Raw genomic sequence first — 7,475 nt, forward strand, 5'->3', positions numbered from 1 at the left:
TTCAGGCAGCATCCCTGGTAGAGACCAAAAATATCTAGCTCACCCCCAGATTTAGGGTCTTTTATATTGAATTTCACCAAAGAAAGCTATGACGAGCTGCGTAGTCAGCATCGGATGATTGATTATCAAATTCACAATTCAGAATTATGAAAAGTCATATAGACCCACTATGTAAGAAGTAGCCCACTACATGAGTATTTTTTCGCCCCTTCTGACCTAATGTCATCAGAGGTACCTGAACAAATGTGCTACACTAGACAATGGAAAGTCTCATTGATGGTCGGTCTACAGCATGTGAACAGGAAAGGCTTCTCCAGAGCACTTCAAGAGCCGCATTTCATTGCAAAACAAACTGTACACATTTTGCTGCGTGCAGTGTCAAATGAGAAAATATAAACATATAGCGGCAGATTTACAAGCCCCTTGCGACACTTTTGCATTACTTTTAACATGGGAAAAGTGATGCAAAAGTGGCGCAAGGGTAAATCTGCCTCATAATGGATATTATAAGGCAGCAGCAGCCATGTTTTTCACTTAGTTGGTGCCTAGTTGATCATAGGCCTGAAAACAATGAACTTCTAGATATCTCAGTGTTTTCTTATAAAATTGCAGTTAATTCATTAATATGTACATATGACTATAATCAGAAAATAGCTCCGCCACACTAAAAAGGCTGTAGTGATCGATTGTGTTACAAGAAGAATTTAACACCATCTCTTGGCTAAGCCAATAAAGAGGAAAACACATTTACGTTTTCTGTGCCATGCGTTCACATCCGATATTAATATTCTCGTTTGCACATAACAACAATATATAATTATAGTTTTACATTAAGAGCACACCTAGCTCTTCATCGCACACAAGATTTTCACAACATTCATGCAACAAAACTATTGAATGTGTCCTCACTTGATGTGTTTGGGCTGTGTTACTGTGTGCTTGTCATTGGCTGCAGAGTGATGTGCCCTTCGTAGTCTTGTATCAGATTTCTGGAGTCACTGTACAGGGGAGTACAGTAGTCCCAATTCAGATCAACATCGTATTGCTCACACGAACGTGTCTGGAGTCCTCCGTTTCTGAAACCAAAGAAGAAACATTTCCTGTCCAAGAACCTATTCTGGAGAGGAAAACGGACCATCACAAGGGACCTCTGATCTCAATATCCCTTCCGACTCCCAGCAGGCTTTCAAAAAGCTCCTTCCTCCCACAGAGCGCAGATGAGAACATTTCCCACAAGCTCTTTAAGCATCTGTTTCAAGTGATGGTACATTGAAACCGTGGCTTCTCTGAGACCAGCAGGGTCAGCACCTGTGGTCAGGCTTTTCCATTCTCTTTATTCAGCCAGAAAGGGATGTGAGGCGTGGTTGGACATCTGGCTTTAGCACATAAAAGAGGGTCATGGGTTCACAGGCAGGATCTACTGATCTGACTGTGAGTGACAGCACCATGCTGTGTGATGAAGGCCACGCTTTAATGTGTGCTGCTACTGAATGACATTCTGAGGTTGGTTTGCCCAATAAATCCTTTCATAATAAGGATATGTGAATTGAATCAGTGGTTTTTCTGCAGTTATTGCACTGTTCAATGGTATGTTTGTGACTGCTTAAGAAATATACATGCCCTGTTTTTTTATCGTTATATATAGTGCGTATTACTGCCATTTAGCTTGTTCCAATTCTGGCAGACAAACTTAATCTAAGGCTGGTCCGTACCTCCAGTCTAATATCTGTTTCTAATTGCATGACACAAATCTGAAGACAGCAAGACCCTGCCCCTTGATGAACAATTTAACCAGAAGCCATAGGAGGCCCCGCTCTGTAGTGCCCTTCCTCTTTCCATTTACACCTTCTCCCCTTTTTTCTGTCTGCCTTCACTTCTAGCAACGAACATATCTCAAGAGCTAAGGCTAATACTGAATAGGATGTGATGGAATTTGCAGTTTTGCTTGCCTATTGCTTGGTCCACCAGGTTGTAAACGCTAAATTCATCATAACTCAGTGAACTATAACCATGTTCTTGAGACGGGAGCATGTATCATGTATTTGCATTGCATTTGCACCATGCAACAGAATGCATGCATGACCAAACTACTAAGTGAGATTTATCAAGCCATGCAAGGCCACCTTTCGTGGCCCAGAGTGGCTTGATAAATCCAGAGTAACGCAGCGCAGCACAGATCGCTATGTTGCGTTATTCTGCCCAGGGAGGCGTTCCATGGGTGGAGTTTGGATGGTCCCACTCAACACCCAAGGATTTTGACGCATTCCCAGATTTATCATTAGTAATAGACCTGGGAATGTGCCAAAACTGCTATGCCTTCTCAGGTGAGGTGTAGCAAGGAGAAATATGTCTCCTTGGTTTTTCCTCTTTCTATGTGTACAGGATTTCACTAACCTGTCTCCTACTTCTGGTGAATGTGCATGTGTCTCTGATGTTTTAAATGGCTCCCGTCTCAAGAACACGGTTATAGTTAAAAAAATAAAGATGACTGTAGGGTTTTCATCCTGGTGGACCAAGCAATCGACAAGCAAGACTGCAGATTTCACTGAGATCCTATTCAGTATTAGCTTCAGACGTTGAGATATGTTCGCTGCTAGGAGCCCAATTAATACCAGATGAAAAGAGCAACAGGAGCCTCATTTTTCCATAGAGTTCAATACCTGTCAAGAGATTTGCATAGATTCATAATTACTGCCTTCGCTGTCCTCTATCCACAAGGTATGACTCAGGACAGACCATGGCTGTGTGTTCTGTCAGTTGCTGAACTCTTTCAGGTTCAATATCCCTCATCTTTATCTTCTACAGCACTGTAATTCTATGTCATCAATTTTACATTTTCAGTTTAACCTCTTCAGTGCCCATGACGAGATAGTCTCGTCATGGAGCACGGTCGCGCTGTGCCCATGACGAGACTATCTCGTCATGAACCCCACCCACTAATACAACGCCCGGCACAGGAGGGGGAAAGGGCGTGGCACAGAAGGGATTAACCAGAGGGACGCTCTCCTGGAGAATGGGAAGTTGTGATGATCTCTATCATGGCGAATGGCTGGCTTGGTGATGCCCTGGATGTTGTCCTGGAGCACTTTTCGATGCCTACTGGCGCCGCCTTTGCCGAGCCCCTTCCCTCCCTTGCCACGTCCAGACATGTTCTCCATTCGGTGCTGTGAGCAGACATCATATATATCATGGGTACTCACAAACTTTCTCTTGGGCCCAAATTTACAGTGTGGTTTGTGGTCGAGGGCCGCACAGGTGGGAGTGGGGTCAGTGGGGAGCGGGGTCAGTAGGGGCAGGCTAGAGTAAAAAAAACTGTGACCATGAAGTCAAACACAGGCCCCTGCAGTGGACGCATTAGTCCAAGAAGCCACTAGACCTGGCAGACACACACACACATATATACATATATATATGTGTATGTATATATATATATATATATATATATATTTGGAATAACTTTGGCGCTGATTGACGAATCTTCGCAAAATTTTCCAAACTTTTGGCAAGCTCCGGTCCGCTCCTATCCTGACAGTTTCACGGTGATTCATCTACCGGGGGCCGAGAAAAAAGGGGGGTCCCAAAATGCATTTTCCCCATGCATTTTCCCATAGGACCTTTAGCCGCAGCTACCGCCCGAACTGCTGAATGGAATAACACCAAATTTGGCAAAGAGGTAGTCCTCAGTTCAGACTCGTGCCTTTTGCTTAAATGGTGTAAATCCGTTCAGTAGTTCCTGAGAAAATTAGAGTTAAAAGTACATATATATCTATGTCTCGGAGGATCCGCGCACCCTCCCGATCACAAGCTGAATTTTAATTGGCTGCCAACACTCTGAATCAGGAAGTGTTGGCAGCCATCTTGTGCTTCGGTAGAACCGAGGCACATGAAAGCCAAAATAAAACGACCCAAAAAGCGAAAAGGGGGCAGGGTAGAAACACACTGACCCCCTAGGCCTGCTCAGGGTGTCCCACAAGGACCCCCAAGGCCCCAAAATGTATAAAAAAAATTCAAAAAATATGGGAGGATGCGTGCTGGATGCGCGCATCCTCCCGATAGAAAAAAAAATTCAGAGCCCGTGCTGAATATGCTAATTTGCCCCCGGGGGGGCCAAATCCCAGGGGTCTAATAATAAAATAAGTGTGGGGGGGTCCCAATCCCCCCACACTGCCCCGGGGACCACCACCCCCTGGGGCTCTAACATAATATATGTGGGGGGCTCATGGCCCCACCGCAGCCCCGGGGACCGCCACCCCCTGGGGCTTCTTGAAAATGGGTGGGGGGGCCCCCTAAGCACCTCTAGAGGGTCAGAGTATTTCCACTCTGCCCCCTTTATATGTTTTATACACTTATTCCCCTTACTTCTTCAGCCTCGCTTCTAGCGAGGCAGAAAATGGCCCTCCAACAGTTCCTGGTTTCGAATGTAGACAGACACTCGACAGCCAATTAGCATTCAGCGCGCGATCGGGAGGGTGCACGCTCGGTTCGGGGAGGGTGCGCTTACGGTGCGGGTAGGGTCCGCGGATCCTCCCCGGCCATAGATATATATGTACTTTTAACTCTAATTTTCTCAGGAACTACTGAACGGATTCACACCATTTATGCAAAAGGCACGAGTCTGAACTGAGGACTACCTCTTTGCCAAATTTGGTGTAATTCCGTTCAGCGGTTCGGGCTGTAGCTGCGACAACAGATCCTATGGGAAATTGCATGGGGAAAACGCGTTTTGGGACCCCCCTTTTTTCGCGTTCCCCGCTTGACGAATCACCACGAAACTTTCAGGGTAGGAGCGGAGCGGAGCTGGCCAAAAGTTTGGAAAATTTTGCGAAGATTCGTCAACCGGCGCCAGACTTAGTGGGAATAGAATGTTGCGGATTTCCTATGGAAAATAGGTCCTAACTATAACTATCTACTGGCGACCGCCAGTAGATAATATATATATATATGTATAGATATATATATATATATATATATATATATATATCCAACAAAAGTTGCCTGCAATGAAAGAGCCCACACAGGACGGTGAGTATAGCCTTCTCATTTATTGCTGAAAGCGGTGGGAGAAACAACAGGCTGCTGCGCAAGCATTTCAGTCCAGCCCGACGCGTTTCGTGCGGAATGCACTTCTTCATGGGCTAAGGGCTTCTCACAGAATGTAGACATCGGCAGTTTCAAACGAGCACTATTTCAAATATTCTTGCAACACGCCCAGGTTGGCGTGGCCACCCCGTGGCCTGCTGGTTGCTGTAGTGCTGTGAGTTTTCCTCTAATAAGGCGCCATGCTGCATTCTCAATACAATGAAATTAAATCCAAGTGGGTAGCGTCTCACAGTTCCGTTGTACACCCACACTCGTTTATATTCAGCAATGGCAAGTCCTGGCCTAGCGCTGCAGCGTCGGTTGGTACTGTAGCAGGACTGCACACAGGTGCTGCTGGGCTCATTCCGCGGCTCAGGCGGTGCCGCTAAACATCCAACAAAAGTTGCCTGCAATGAAAGAGCCCACACAGGACGGTGAGTATAGCCTTCTCATTTATTGCTGAAAGCGGTGGGAGAAACAACAGGCTGCTGCGCAAGCATTTCAGTCCAGCCCGACGCGTTTCGTGCGGAATGCACTTCTTCATGGGCTAAGGGCTTCTCACAGAATGTAGACATCGGCAGTTTCAAACGAGCACTATTTCAAATATTCTTGCAACACGCCCAGGTGGGCGTGGCCACCCCGTGGCCTGCTGGTTGCTGTAGTGCTGTGAGTTTTCCTCTAATAAGGCACCATGCTGCATTCTCAATACAATGAAATTAAATCCAAGTGGGTAGCGTCTCACAGTTCCGTTGTACACCCACACTCGTTTATATTCAGCAATGGCAAGTCCTGGCCTAGCGCTGCAGCGTCGGTTGGCACTGTAGCAGGACTGCACACAGGTGCTGCTGGGCTCATTCCGCGGCTCAGGCGGTGCCGCTAAACATCCAACAAAAGTTGCCTGCAATGAAAGAGCCCACACAGGACGGTGAGTATAGCCTTCTCATTTATTGCTGAAAGCGGTGGGAGAAACAACAGGCTGCTGCGCAAGCATTTCAGTCCAGCCCGACGCGTTTCGTGCGGAATGCACTTCTTCATGGGCTAAGGGCTTCTCACAGAATGTAGACATCGGCAGTTTCAAACGAGCACTATTTCAAATATTCTTGCAACACGCCCAGGTGGGCGTGGCCACCCCGTGGCCTGCTGGTTGCTGTAGTGCTGTGAGTTTTCCTCTAATAAGGCGCCATGCTGCATTCTCAATACAATGAAATTAAATCCAAGTGGGTAGCGTCTCACAGTTCCGTTGTACACCCACACTCGTTTATATTCAGCAATGGCAAGTCCTGGCCTAGCGCTGCAGCGTCGGTTGGCACTGTAGCAGGACTGCACACAGGTGCTGCTGGGCTCATTCCGCGGCTCAGGCGGTGCCGCTAAACATCCAACAAAAGTTGCCTGCAATGAAAGAGCCCACACAGGACGGTGAGTATAGCCTTCTCATTTATTGCTGAAAGCGGTGGGAGAAACAACAGGCTGCTGCGCAAGCATTTCAGTCCAGCCCGACGCGTTTCGTGCGGAATGCACTTCTTCATGGGCTAAGGGCTTCTCACAGAATGTAGACATCAGCAGTTTCAAACGAGCACTATTTCAAATATTCTTGCAACACGCCCAGGTGGGCGTGGCCACCCCGTGGCCTGCTGGTTGCTGTAGTGCTGTGAGTTAAGCACCTCTAGAGGGTCAGAGTATTTCCACTCTGCCCCCTTTATATGTTTTATACACTTATTCCCCTTACTTCTTCAGCCTCGCTTCTAGCGAGGCAGAAAATGGCCCTCCAACAGTTCCTGGTTTCGAATGTAGACAGACACTCGACAGCCAATTAGCATTCAGCGCGCGATCGGGAGGGTGCACGCTCGGTTCGGGGAGGGTGCGCTTACGGTGCGGGTAGGGTCCGCGGATCCTCCCCGGCTATAGATATATATGTACTTTTAACTCTAATTTTCTCAGGAACTACTGAACGGATTCACACCATTTATGCAAAAGGCACAAGTCTGAACTGAGGACTACCTCTTTGCCAAATTTGGTGTAATTCCGTTCAGCGGTTCGGGCTGTAGCTGCGACAACAGATCCTATTGGAAATTGCATGGGGAAAACGCGTTTTGGGACCCCCCTTTTTTCGCGTTCCCCGCTTGACGAATCACCACGAAACTTTCAGGGTAGGAGCGGAGCGGAGCTGGCCAAAAGTTTGGAAAATTTTGCGAAGATTCGTCAACCGGCGCCAGACTTAGTGGGAATAGAATGTTGCTGATTTCCTATGAAAAATAGGTCCTAACTATAACTATCTACTGGCGACCGCCAGTAGATAATATATATATATGTATAGATATATATATATATATATATATATATATTCACTTAAAAAACCATAGGTTTCACACATGTTATAGTTAGCTGGACGTTTCCCT

The sequence above is a fragment of the Triturus cristatus genome, chromosome 7 (assembly GCF_964204655.1).
Source record: "Triturus cristatus chromosome 7, aTriCri1.1, whole genome shotgun sequence".
In the NCBI taxonomy this organism is placed as follows: Eukaryota; Metazoa; Chordata; class Amphibia; order Caudata; family Salamandridae; genus Triturus; species Triturus cristatus.